The 13623-nt window shown below is 45.5% G+C and overlaps 1 pseudogene; it reads left to right on the top strand.

Moving 5' to 3' along the window:
• The first annotated feature begins 2702 nt into the window (after positions 1–2702).
• LOC123450794 lies at positions 2703–4201 on the top strand (annotated as a pseudogene).
• The last annotated feature ends 9422 nt before the right edge of the window (positions 4202–13623 follow it).

The following is a 13623-nucleotide window of genomic DNA, read 5'->3' on the forward strand; positions in this document are numbered from 1 at the left end:
CCCAAACCGAGTTGGACTTGGTTTGGTGGGAGGGAGTCCCCCTTCCTTCCCACCTCCTCCTTTTTTTCCTTTCTCTCTTGATTTTCTTCTCCTTGGCGCATAGAGCCTTTTGGGCTGTCCCACCAGCCCACTAAGGGCTGGTGTGCCACCCTCAAGGCCTATGGGCTTCCCCGGGGTGGGTTGCCCCCCCGGTGAACTCCCGGAACCCATTCGTCATTCCCTGTACATTCCCGGTAACTCCGAAAACCTTCCGGTAATCAAATGAGGTCATCCTATATATCAATCTTCATTTCCGGACCATTCCGGAAACCCTCGTGACGTCCGTGATCTCATCCGGGACTCCGGACAACATTAGGTAACCAACCATATAACTCAAATACGCATAAAACAACGTCGAACCTTAAGTGTGCAGACCCTGCGGGTTCGAGAACTATGTAGACATGACCCGAGAGACTCCTCGGTCAATATCCAATAGCTGGACCTGGATGCCCATATTGGATCCTACATATTCTACGAAGATCTTATCGTTTGAACCTCAGTGCCAAGGATTCGTATAATCCCGTATGTCATTCCCTTTGTCCTTCGGTATGTTACTTGCCCGAGATTCGATCGTCAGTATCCGCATACCTATTTCAATCTCGTTTACCGGCAAGTCTCTTTACTCGTTCCGTAATACAAGATCCCGCAACTTACACTAAGTTACATTGCTTGCAAGGCTTGTGTGTGATGTTGTATTACCGAGTGGGCCCCGAGATACCTCTCCGTCACACGGAGTGACAAATCCCAGTCTTGATCCATACTAACTCAACTAACACCTTCGGAGATACCTGTAGAGCATCTTTATAGTCACCCAGTTACGTTGCGATGTTTGATACACAAAAAGCATTCCTCCGGTGTCAGTGAGTCATATGATCTCATGGTCATAGGAATAAATACTTGACACGCAGAAAACAGTAGCAACAAAATGACACGATCAACATGCTACGTCTATTAGTTTGGGTCTAGTCCATCACGTGATTCTCCCAATGACGTGATCCAGTTATCAAGCAACAACACCTTGTTCATAATCAGAAGACACTGAATATCATTGATCAACTGGCTAGCCAACTAGAGGCATACTAGGGACGGTGTTTTGTCTATGTATCCACACATGTAAATGAGTCTTCATTCAATACAATTATAGCATGGATAATAAATGATTATCTTGATACAGGAATTATAATAATAAGTACATTTATCATTGCCTCTAGGGCATAATTCCAACATAAACTACGTCGAGTGTTTCCACATAAACCAAGAGTGTGTGTGTGTGTGTGGTGCTCAAAGGTGTTGTGATAATCATAATAATATGACCAAGTTCGATGACTTGGCATATAGGGTAAACCCGGATGGTTTAGCCCGCATTAATACATTGAGATTATGACAAGTCCGATGACTTGGCATATAGGGTAAACCCGGATGGTTGAGCCCTCATTAATACATTGAGATTATGACAAGTCCGATGACTTGGCATATAGGGTAAACCCGGATGGTTGAGCCCTCATTAATACATTGAGGTTATGACAAGTCCGATGACTTGGCATATAGGGTGAACCCGGATGGTTCAGCCCTTAGCAGATATGTTGGTATCTGTAACCTGTTCTTCAAAAGTAATTCTTTAACCTGATGCATATACATGATCTTTCCACCCAGATGAGTTACACTAAATATGCATGATATTGTTATCCTTCACTTTTATTGTTCATATCATGGGCTGTTTGCGAGTACATTCAAAGTACTCATTGGCTTGCCACTGGTTATTTCATTGACCAGGTCTGAAAGACAGGATATGGTGAAGATTAATTCGGTGACGTTCTTGCGAGCTAGGACGCTTCCCAGTCAGAATGCCTGTAGGTTAAGGCTGATGGCATGGGTTCACGCTTTCAACCAATAATTCCGCTATTGGTCTAGTTTGGTGCTTTGGCCTTTAAGGCCCTATGTATGTAAGACTCGACCGAAGTGGTCATTTATTGTATCAAACGGTATGTATGGATGTAAGACTCTATTATTCAGTATCTGTGTTCAGTGAGCATTGATCCTTGGGATCACTCGGCACGGCGATCTCGACTCACCAGTCGGGGTCCCCACAAAAACAAACTCAGAGAAAAGTCAAAGGCTCCGAGGGACAGGGGAAACATGAATATGAAGGGGAGGGCAACAAGCGAGATTGAGCCGGTCAGGGAGTGCGTAAAGCCGGAGGGTCATGCCAATGTGACAGGCAAGGCAAACCAAGGGGGCAACAATTACATCTGTTTAGAAGGAGAGCAAGGTCAATAGACAGTGTACGTGCACGAGGAAAGGCAAAATGGGCACAAGATCATTGTGATTGAGGACAACAAAGCTTCAGGCTCAAGTGGCAAGCACACAAAAATTCATGATGTCACCCCAATCTCATCAGCCCCACCTATCGTCCATTTTGTGACTCAGGGGGCATCTCAACAAACACCAAGCCAAGATATCAGTGTCCCAGACATGGTTGCCTCCAACAACCATAAAAAATCATCACACCTATAGTAGCAGACAAGTCGATATGGTGCGGAGACCATGGGGCCAACTACACACCTGCCACCACAAAATATTGCCCATCCCCTGATGGCAACCAGAAGAGGAAGGGAACACCAACACGGGAGCAATCTACAAAGGCACAAGCAACACATGGGGGCATGTGCAGGTTCCGGGAAAAGCTTTGCTTGGGGCCTTTGGCGCAACAACAAGCACTGCAACGTGCACAAGTTGCACCCACACTGACGTGCTCTACACCATCAATCTTCAACCATCACCTACAGGCAGAAAAGAATGGTTCTCCATCACTCGACCTGAACAGGAGCTTCCACGAAGATGAGGACACAAGCAGAGACTTGCGCACACCACTTAATCCACGCAACTTGGATCCTAACATGGCAGAAAGCAAAGATGACTGAGGTTTGGACCCAGAAGAGTTGCAGAAAGTGTGTGTTGAGGCAGAAGCCCAGTTTGCAAAGAAGAAACAGAAGGAAAAGTTGGATACAGCGGAGAGGTCTGTAAACAAAGCGCGAATAAACGATCAAGATGCAATAACACCAACCACAGAAACAACACCAGTACCAGCAACACATGTTGCTAGCTCATCAAGAACACGAGCCGCTGTCGGGCATGAACGGAGAGTTGTAAGGGCGCCAGCACAACTCAGGTCACCGTTCATTGACCCCGGAAACGCAGGTATGTTCTATTGCTCCAAGAAGTGTGCGATATATATGATGTTGTGTGTCAGATCGGCAACGCTGCTGTCCCAACAACTAGGAGGAGGGCAGTACAAACTGACACCAGGCAAGAACAACACAAATCAAGCTCTTCGTTCTTCCTTCTTTTTTCATCATTGAACTAACATTTTTTTAGCTTTTCCCCATCCATCCTATCCGAAAAGCAGCAAACCAATCATAAACTATGACGAGTTCTTCATTACATGCACTGAACTTGCAAATTCTATGGCGGCTGGACGGAAGATGGATAGCATAGTGGCTGAGGTTGCAATAATTGCGTTGAGGGAACGAGGGCTCAAGACAAAGAAGAGTATAATGCCACTGCGAATAACTGTAAGCATATTTTTGTTTTTTACTAATCCCTTTTCTTTGTTTTTATTGCACACACAAAAAACACAACTAGAAACACAATAGGTGACAACATGCAGATTCGAAACTGAACTAAAAAATTTACTAATCCCCTTTACCTTCCTTTTTTCCTTTTTTTTACCATGCGGATTCAGACATTCTTCCAGAACAACAATTTCAATAGGACTAAGATATACAAACATTTCGACAACAGGACATGGAGGCTGAGTCGGTGCGAATCAATAAGGGGAAAACACTTTATTTTGTTTTTATTCACAAAATCCCTTTCCTGTTTTGCTACAGTTTTTCCCCTCGTGGGTTGCTCTCTGTCATTTTCTTTTTATGTCCATCTCACGGAAAACTATCTCATGCATGACAAGGTTTCGTTCCCAACGCTCGAGATTCTTGACAAGGAAAATCCAAAGGAGACGGGGCACTACTAGCTGCTGGTGCTGAACATCAGGGACAAGCGGTTCGAGGTGTTAGACTCGTTAAGGACGCTGAAAGACAAGTCTTTTCTCGCTACTGCAAACAAAATCATCGAGGGGATAAAAGCAAACTGGCAGAGGCACTAGGCAAGCTCAAGCGTGCAGATTCAAGACTGGGGACTCCAAGAAATAAAATGTCCAAAGCAGGACAACACGCAAGTCTCCCCCACACTATCTGTTTTTCCCCGCCACAAGCAATGGACTATGATCATTTTTTTCTCATACTACTTCGGTAGGCACGCACGCACAAAACCAGCAGTCCCAACAGCAACAAAAAGTTAGTCCATACCACCTACCGAAATCAGATACTTAGGTGGCTGCTACGGCAACAGACAACAGTGCCAGAAATTTACACGTTGACGGAGACTGGGCTTGCGTTGGTTTTTCCCTTGAAGAGGAAAGGGTGATGCAACACAGCAGCAGTAAGTATTTCCCTCAGTTTGAGAACAAAGGTATCAATCCAGTAGGAGAATCTCGTCAAGTCCAGAGTACGTGCGCAAACACAAAAGAGCTTGCACCCAACGCTTTAAAGGGGTTGTCAATCCCTTCAAGATTGATTGCAAAGTGAGATCTGAAGGCGGAAAGTGCAACGAAGTAAAAAGTGTAAGGCTGAAAATATGGTGTGGAGTTGGACTTGGTTTGGTGGGTGGGAGTCCTTCCTTCCCTTTTGTTGTTGCATGTTTTACGTGGTGACCATGGGTATCTAGTAGGATCGCATCTTACTTACGCAAACACCACAACGGAGATATATGAGTTGCTATTTAACCTCATCCAAGGACCTCCTCGGTCAAATCTGATTCAACTAAAGTTGGAGAAACCGACACTTGCCAGTCATCTTTGAGCAACGGGGTTACTCGTAGCGATGAAACCAGTCTCTCGTAAGCGTACGAGTAATGTCGGTCCAAGCCGCTTCAATCCAAAAATACCGCGGAATCAAGAAAAGACTAAGGAGGGCAGCAAAACGCACATCACCGCCCACAAAAACTTTTGTGTTCTACTCGAGAAGACATCTACGCATGAACCTAGCTCTGATACCACTGTTGGGGAACGTCGCATGGGAAACAAAAATTTTCCTACGCGCACGAAGACCTATCATTGTGATGTCCATCTACGAGAGGGGATGAGTGATCTACGTACCCTTGTAGACCGTACAGCAGAAGCGTTAGTGAACGCGGTTGATGTAGTGGAACGTCCTCACGTCCCTCGATCCGCCCCGCGAACAATCCCGCGATCAGTCCCACGATCTAGTACCGAACGGACGGCACCTCCGCGTTCAGCACACGTACAACTCGACGATGATCTCGGCTCCCTTGATCCAGCAAGAGAGACGGAGAGGTAGAAGAGTTCTCCGGCAGCGTGACGGCGCTCCGGAGGTTGGTGATGACCTTGTCTCAGCAGGGCTCCGCCGGAGCTCCGCAGAAACGAGATCTAGAGGAAAAACCGTGGAGGTATGTGGTCGGGCTGCCGTGGAAAACTCGTCTCGAATCAGCCCTAAAACCTCCGTATATATAGGTGGGAGAGGGGGGGCCTTGCCTTGGGGCTCAAGGAGCCCCAAGGGGGTCGGCCGAGCCAAGGGGGGAAGGTCTCCCCCCCCAAACCGAGTTGGACTAGGCTTGGTGGGTGGGAGTCCTTCCTTCCCTTCCCACCTCCTCCTTTTTTTTCTCTTTGATTTTTCTTCCAATGAGCATAGGGCCCTTTTGGGCTGTCCCACCAGCCCACTAAGGGCTAGTGCGCCACCCTCAAGGCCTATGGGCTTCCCCGGGGTGGGTTGCCCCCCTGGTGAACTCCCGGAACCCATTCGTCATTCCCGGTACATTCCCGTAACTCCGAAAACCTTCCGGTAATCAAATGAGGTCATCCTATATATCAATCTTTGTTTCCGGACCATTCCGAAAACCCTCGTGACGTCCGTATCTCATCCGGGACTCCGAACAACATTCGGTAACCAACCATATAACTCAAATACGCATAAAACAACGTCGAACCTTAAGTGTGCAGACCCTGCGGGTTCGAGAACTATGCAGACATGACCCGAGAGACTTCTCGGTCAATATCCAATAACGGGACCTGGATGCCCATATTGGATCCTACATATTCTACGAAGATCTTGTCGTTTGAACCTCAGTGTCAAGGATTCATATAATCCCGTACGTCATTCCTTTTGTCCTTCGGTATGTTACTTGCCCGAGATTCGATCGTCAGTATCCGCATACCTATTTCAATCTCGTTTACCGGCAAGTCTATTTACTCGTTCCATAATACAAGATCCCGCAACTTACACTAAGTCACATTGCTTGCAAGGCTTGTGTGAGATGTTGTATTACCGAGTGGGCCCCGAGATACCTCTCCGTCACACGGAGTGAGAAATCCCAGTCTTGATCCATACTAACTAAACTAACACCTTCGGAGATACCTGTAGAGCATCTTTTTAGTCACCCAGTTACGTTGCAACGTTTGATACACACAAAGTATTCTTCCGGTGTCAGTGAGTTATATGATCTCATGGTCATAGGAACAAATACTTGACACGCAGAAAACAGTAGCAACAAAAAGACACGATCAACATGCTACGTCTATTAGTTTGGGTCTAGTCCATCACGTGATTCTCCTAATGACGTGATCCAGTTATCAAGCAACAACACCTTGTTCATAATCAGAAGGCACTGACTATCTTTGATCAACTAGCTAGCCAACTAGAGGCTTGATAGGGACAGTGTTTTGTCTATGTATCCACACATGCAAATGAGTCTTCATTGAATACAATTATAGCATGGATAATAAACGATTATCTTGATACAGGAATTATAATAATAACTATATTTATCATTGCCTCTAGGGAATAATTCCAACAGTCTCCCACTTGCACTAGAGTCAATAATCTAGCCCTCACATCATCATGCGAATTACATTGTAATAAATCTAACACCCATACAGTTCTGGTGTTGATCATGCTTTGGCCGTGGAAGAGGTTTAGTCAGCGGGTCTGCTACATTCAGATCCGTGTGCACTTTGCATATATTTATGTCCTCCCCTTCGACGTAGTGGCGGATGAGGTTGAAGCGTCGTTTGATGTGTCTGGACTTCTTGTGAAACCGTGGTTCCTTTGCTAAGGCAATGGCACCCGTGTTGTCACAGAACAAGGTTATTGGATTCAGTGCGCTTGGCACCACTCCAAGATCCGTCATGAACTGCTTCATCCAGACACCCTCCTTAGCCGCCTCCGAGGCAGCCATGTACTCCGCTTCACATGTAGAATCTGCTACGACGCTTTGCTTGGAACTGCACCAGCTTACCGCAACCCCATTAAGAATAAATACGTATCCGGTTTGCGACTTAGAGTCGTCCGGATCTGTGTCAAAGCTTGCATCGACGTAACCTTTCACGGCGAGCTCTTCGTCACCTCCATACACGAGAAACATCTCCTTAGTCCTTTTCAGGTACTTCAGGATATTCTTGACCGCTGTCCAGTGATCCACTCCTGGATTACTCTGGAACCTACCTGCCATACTTATGGCCAGGCTAACGTCCGGTCTAGTGCACAACATTGCATACATGATAGAGCCTATGGCTGAAGCATAGGGGACGGAGCGCATATGCTCTCTATCCTCATCAGTTGCTGGGCACTGAGTCTTACTCAATCTCGTACCTTGTAAAACTGGCAAGAACCCCTTCTTGGACTGTTCCATTTTGAACCTCTTCAAAACTTTATCAAGGTATGTGCTTTGTGAAAGTCCTATGAGGCGTTTTGATCTATCCCTATAGATCTTAATGCCTAGAATGTAAGCAGCTTCTCCTAGGTCCTTCATAGAGAAACTTTTATTCAAGTAATCCTTTATGCTCTCCTAAAACTCTACGTTGTTTCCAATCAGCAATATGTCATCCACATATAATATTAGAAACGCCACAGAGCTCCCACTCACTTTCTTGTAAATACAAGATTCTCCAACCACTTGTATAAACCCAAATGCTTTGATCACCTCATCAAAGCGTTTGTTCCAACTCCGAGATGCTTGCACCAGTCCATAAATGGATGGCTGGAGCTTGCACACCTTGTTAGCATTCTTAGGATCGACAAAACCTTCGGGTTGCATCATATACAATTCTTCCTTAAGGAAACCGTTAAGGAACGCCGTTTTGACATCCATGTGCCAGATTTCATAATCGAAAAATGCAGCTATTGCTAACATGATTATGACGGACTTAAGCATTGCTACGGGTGAGAATGTCTCATCGTAGTCAACTCCTTGAACTTGTGAAAAACCCTTTGCCACAAGTCGAGCTTTATAAACGGTCACATTGCCGTCAGCGTCCGTCTTCCTCTTAAAGATCCATTTGTTCTGAATAGCCTTGCGGCCCTCAGGCAGTACCTCCAAAGTCCACACTTTGTTCTCATACATGGATCCTATCTCGGACTTCATGGCTTCTAGCCATTTGTTGGAATCTGGGCCCAGCATTGCTTCTTCATAATTTGCACGTTCATTGTTGTCCAACAACATGATTGGTAAGACGGGATTACTGTACCACTCTGGAGCAGCACGTGGTCTCGTCGACCTGCGTGGTTCGACAGAAACTTGAACCGGAGTTTCATGATCATCATCATTAACTTCCTCCTCAACCGGCGTTGCAACGACAGAGGTTTCCCCTTGCCCTGCGCCACCATCCAGAGGGATGAGAGGTTCGACAACCTCGTCAAGTTCTATCTTCGTCCCACTCAATTCTCTCGAGAGAAACTCCTTCTCGAGAAAAGCTCCGTTTTTAGCAACAAACACTTTGCCCTCGGATTTGATATAGAAGGTGTACCCAACTGTCTCTTTTGGGTAACCTATGAAGACGCACTTTTCTGGTTTGGGTTCCAGCTTTTCAGGCTGAAGCTTTTTGACATAAGCATCACATCCCCAAACTTTAAGAAACGACAACTTTGGCCTTTTGCCATACCACAGTTCGTATGGTGTCGTCTCAACGGATTTTGATGGTGCCCTATTTAAAGTGAATGCATCTGTTTCTAATGCATAACCCCAAAACGATAACGGCAAATCGGTAAGAGACATCATAGATCGCACCATCTCTAATAAAGTACGATTACGACGTTCGGACACACCATTACACTGTGGTGTTCCAGGCGGTGTCAACTGTGAAACAATTCCACATTGTCTTAAGTGAGCACCAAACTCGAAACTCAGATATTCACCCCCACGACCAGACCGTAGGAACTTGATCTTCTTGTTACGATGATTTTCAACTTCACTCTGAACTTGATCTCCTTTTTTTTTTCTTTCTCTTTGATTTTTCTTCCAATGCGCATAGGGCCCTTTTGGGCTGTCCCACCAGCCCACTAAGGGCTGGTGCGCCACCCTCAAGGCCTATGTGCTTCCCCGGGGTGGGTTGCCCCCTGGTGGACTCCCGGAACCCATTCGTCATTCCCGGTACATTCCCGGTAACTCCGAAAACCTTCCGGTAATCAAATGAGGTCATCCTATATATCAATCTTCATTTCCGGACCATTCCGGAAACCCTTGTGACGTCCGTGATCTCATCCAGGACTCCGAACAACATTCGGTAACCAACCATATAACTCAAATACGCATAAAACAACGTCGAACCTTAAGTGTGCAGACCCTGTGGGTTTGAGAACTATGCAGACATGACCCGAGAGACTTCTCGGTCAATATCCAATAGCGGGACCTGGATGCCCATATTGGATCCTACATATTCTACGAAGATATTATCATTTGAACCTCAGTGTCAAGGATTCATATAATCCCGTATGTCATTCCCTTTGTCCTTCGGTATGTTACTTGCCCGAGATTCGATCGTCAGTATCCGCATACCTATTTCAATCTCGTTTACCGGCAAGTCTCTTTACTCGTTCCGTAATACAAGATCCCGCAACTTACAATAAGTCAAATTGCTTGCAAGGCTTGTGTGTGATGTTGTATTACCGAGTGGGCCCCGAGATACCTCTCCGTCACACGGAGTGACAAATCCCAGTCTTGATCCATACTAACTCAACTAACACCTTCGGAGATACCTGTAGAGCATCTTTATAGTGACCCAGTTACGTTGTGACGTTTGATACACACAAAGTATTCCTCTGGTGTCAGTGAGTTATATGATCTCATGGTCATAGGAACAAATACTTGACACGCAGAAAACAGTAGCAACAAAATGACACGATCAACATGCTACGTCTATTAGTTTGGGTCTAGTCCATCACGTGATTCTCCTAATGACGTGATCCAGTTATCAAGCAACAACACCTTGTTCATAATCAGAAGACACTGACTATCTTTGATCAACTGGCTAGCCAACTAGAGGCTTGCTAGGGATAGTGTTTTGTCTATGTATCCACACATGTAAATGAGTCTTCATTCAATACAATTATAGCATGGATAATAAACGATTATCTTGATACATGAGTTATAATAATAACTATATTTATTATTGCCTCTAGGGCATAATTCCATCACATACCACCTACCGAAATCAGATACGTAGGTGGCTGCTACGGCAACAGACAACAGTGCCAGAAATTTACACGTTGACGGAGACTGGGCTTGCGTTGGTTTTTCCCTTGAAGAGGAAAGGGTGATGCAACATAGGAGCAGTAAGTATTTCCCTCAGTTTGAGAACCAAGGTATCAATCCAGTTGGAGAATCTCGTCAAGTCCAGAGTACGTGCGCAAACACAAAAGAGCTTGCACCAAACGCTTTAAAGGGGTTGTCAATCCCTTCAAGATTGATTGCAAAGTGAGATCTGAAGGCGGAAAGTGCAACGAAGTAAAAAGTGTAAGGCTGAAAATATGGTGTGGAGTAGACCCGGGGGCCATAGTGTTCACTAGAGGCTTCTCTCAAAATAGCAAATATCACGGTGGGTGAACAAATTACTGTCGAGCAATTGACAGAACCGCGCAAAGTCATGACGATATCTAAGGCAATGATCATACATATAGGCATCACGTTCGAGACAAGTAGACCGATACTTTCTGCATCTACTACTATTACTCCACACATCGACCGCCATCTAGCATGCATCTAGTGTATTGAGTTCATGACGAACAGAGTAACGCCTTAAGCAAGATGACATGATGTAGAGGGATAATCTCAAACCAATGATGAAAACCCCATCTTTTTACCCTTGATGGCTGATGACCCACAAGTATAGGGGATCAATCGTAGTCCTTTCGATAAGTAAGAGTGTCGAACTCAACGAGGAGCAGAAGGCTCTGTTAAACGGATTTCAGCAAGGTAATAACTGCAAGCACTGAAAGTAGCGGTAACAGGTGATTGTGTAGCGAGGTGAAACGTAGCAAGCAAAGAGTAACAAGTAACAAGTAGTAGCAACGGTGCAGCAAGTGGCCCAATCCCTTTTGTAGCAAGGGACAAGCCTGAACAAAGTCTTATAGGAGGAAAAACGCTCCCGAGGACACATGGGAATTTCTGTCATGCTAGTTTCATCATGTTCATATGATTCGCGTTCGTTACTTCGATAGTTTGATATGTGGGTGGACCGGAGCTTGGGTACTGCCCTTACTTGGACAAGCATCCCACTTATGATTAACCTCTCTCGCAAGCATCCACAACTACAAAAGAAGAATTAAGACAAAGTCTAACCATATCATTAAACTAGTGGATCCAAATCAGACCCTCACGAAGCAACGCATAGACTGGGGTTTAAGCTTCTGTCACTCCAGCAACCCATCATCTACTTACTACTTCCCAATGCCATCCTCTAGGCCCAAATATGGTGAAGTGTTATGTAGTCGATGTTCACATAACACCACTAGAGGAAAAACAACATACAACATATCAAAATACCGAACGAATATCAAATTCACATGACTATTATTAACATGACTTATCCCATGTCCTCAGGAACAAAAGTAACTACTCACAAGACATAATCATAATCATGACCAGAGGTGTAATGAATAGCATCAAGGATCTGAACATAAACTCTTCCACCAAGTAATCCAACTAGCATCAACTACAAAGAGTAATCAACACTACTAGCAACCTTACAAGTACCAATCGGAGTTGCGAGACGAAGATTGGTTACAAGAGATGAACTAGGGATTGGAGAGGAGATGATGCTGATGAAGATGTTGATGAAGATGCCTCCCCTCCGACGAGAGGAGTGTTGGTGATGACGATGGCGACGATTTTCCCCTCCGGGAGGGAAGTTTCCCCGACAGGATCGTCCTGCCGGAGCTCTAGATTGGATCTGCTCAAGTTCCGCCTCGTGGCGGCGGTGAAACCACGAAAAAGCTCCCGAATGATTTTTTCCAGACCAGGACGCTTCATATAGCAAAAGAGGGGGGCTAGTGGGACTTCAGGCAGCCCACAAGCCTGCCCTGCGCCACCAGGGGGGTGGTGGCGGTGGGCAAGCTTGTGGGGCCCTGGTGGCCCCCCTCCGGTAGTTCTTTCGCCCAGTATTTTTAATATATTCCAGAAAAAATCCACGTAAATTTTCAGGGCATTTGGAGATGTGCAGAATAGTGGACTAGGATTTGCTCCTTTCCAGTCCAGAATTCCAGCTGCCTGAATTCTCCCTCTTCCAATAAACCTTGCAAAATAAGAGAGAAAAGGCATAAATATGGTACCACAAGTAATATAACAGCCCAAAAAGCAATAAATATCAACATGAAAGCATGATGCAAAATGGACGTATCAATGGCAACAACACGATGCGTGCCTCGCTACCCCTTATGTCACTGGGTGAGGTCACCGCATGGTATGAACCCAAAACCAAGCACTTCTCCCATTGCAAGAATCATAGATCTAGTTGGACAAACAAAACCCACAACTCGAAGAGAATTACAAGGATATGAAATCATGCATAAGAGAGATCAGAAGAAACTCAAATAAGATTCATAGATAATCTGATCATAAATCCACAATTCATAGGATCTCGACAAACACACCACAAAAGAAGATTACATCGGATAGATCTCCATGAAGATCATGGAGAACTTTGTATTGAAGATCCAAGAGAGAGAAGAAGCCATCTAGTTACTAGCTATGGACCCGTAGGTCTATGGTGAACTACTCACGCATCATCGGAGAGGTCATGGTGTCGATGAAGAAGCCCTCCGTATCCGAATCCGCCCTCCGGCAGGGCACCAGAACGTGCCCCAGATGGGATCTTGCGGAGACAGAAGCTTGCGGCGGTGGAAAAGTACTTTCGATGATCTCTTGATTTTTTCTGGGATTTTAGGGAATATATAGGCGCAAAACCTAGGGAAAAGGAGCCTCAGGGAGCCCACAAGCCAGGGGACCGCGGGCTCCCTTGGCCGCGCCATGAGGGCTTGTGGGGTCCCTGGTGGGCCCCTGTCCTGATTCTCCGGCTCTCCGATCTTTTTCTGTTCCGGAAAAATCTATTTGGCTGTTTCATTCCGTTTGGATTCCGTTCAAAACCCTCCTCTGAAAGGGGTCAAAAACATGGAAAAAACAGGAACTAGCACTTGGCACTGAGTTAATAAGTTAGTCCCAAAAAAAATATAAAAGGCATAC

Source organism: Hordeum vulgare, chromosome 4H, assembly GCF_904849725.1.
Source record: "Hordeum vulgare subsp. vulgare chromosome 4H, MorexV3_pseudomolecules_assembly, whole genome shotgun sequence".
Lineage (NCBI taxonomy): Eukaryota > Viridiplantae > Streptophyta > Magnoliopsida > Poales > Poaceae > Hordeum > Hordeum vulgare.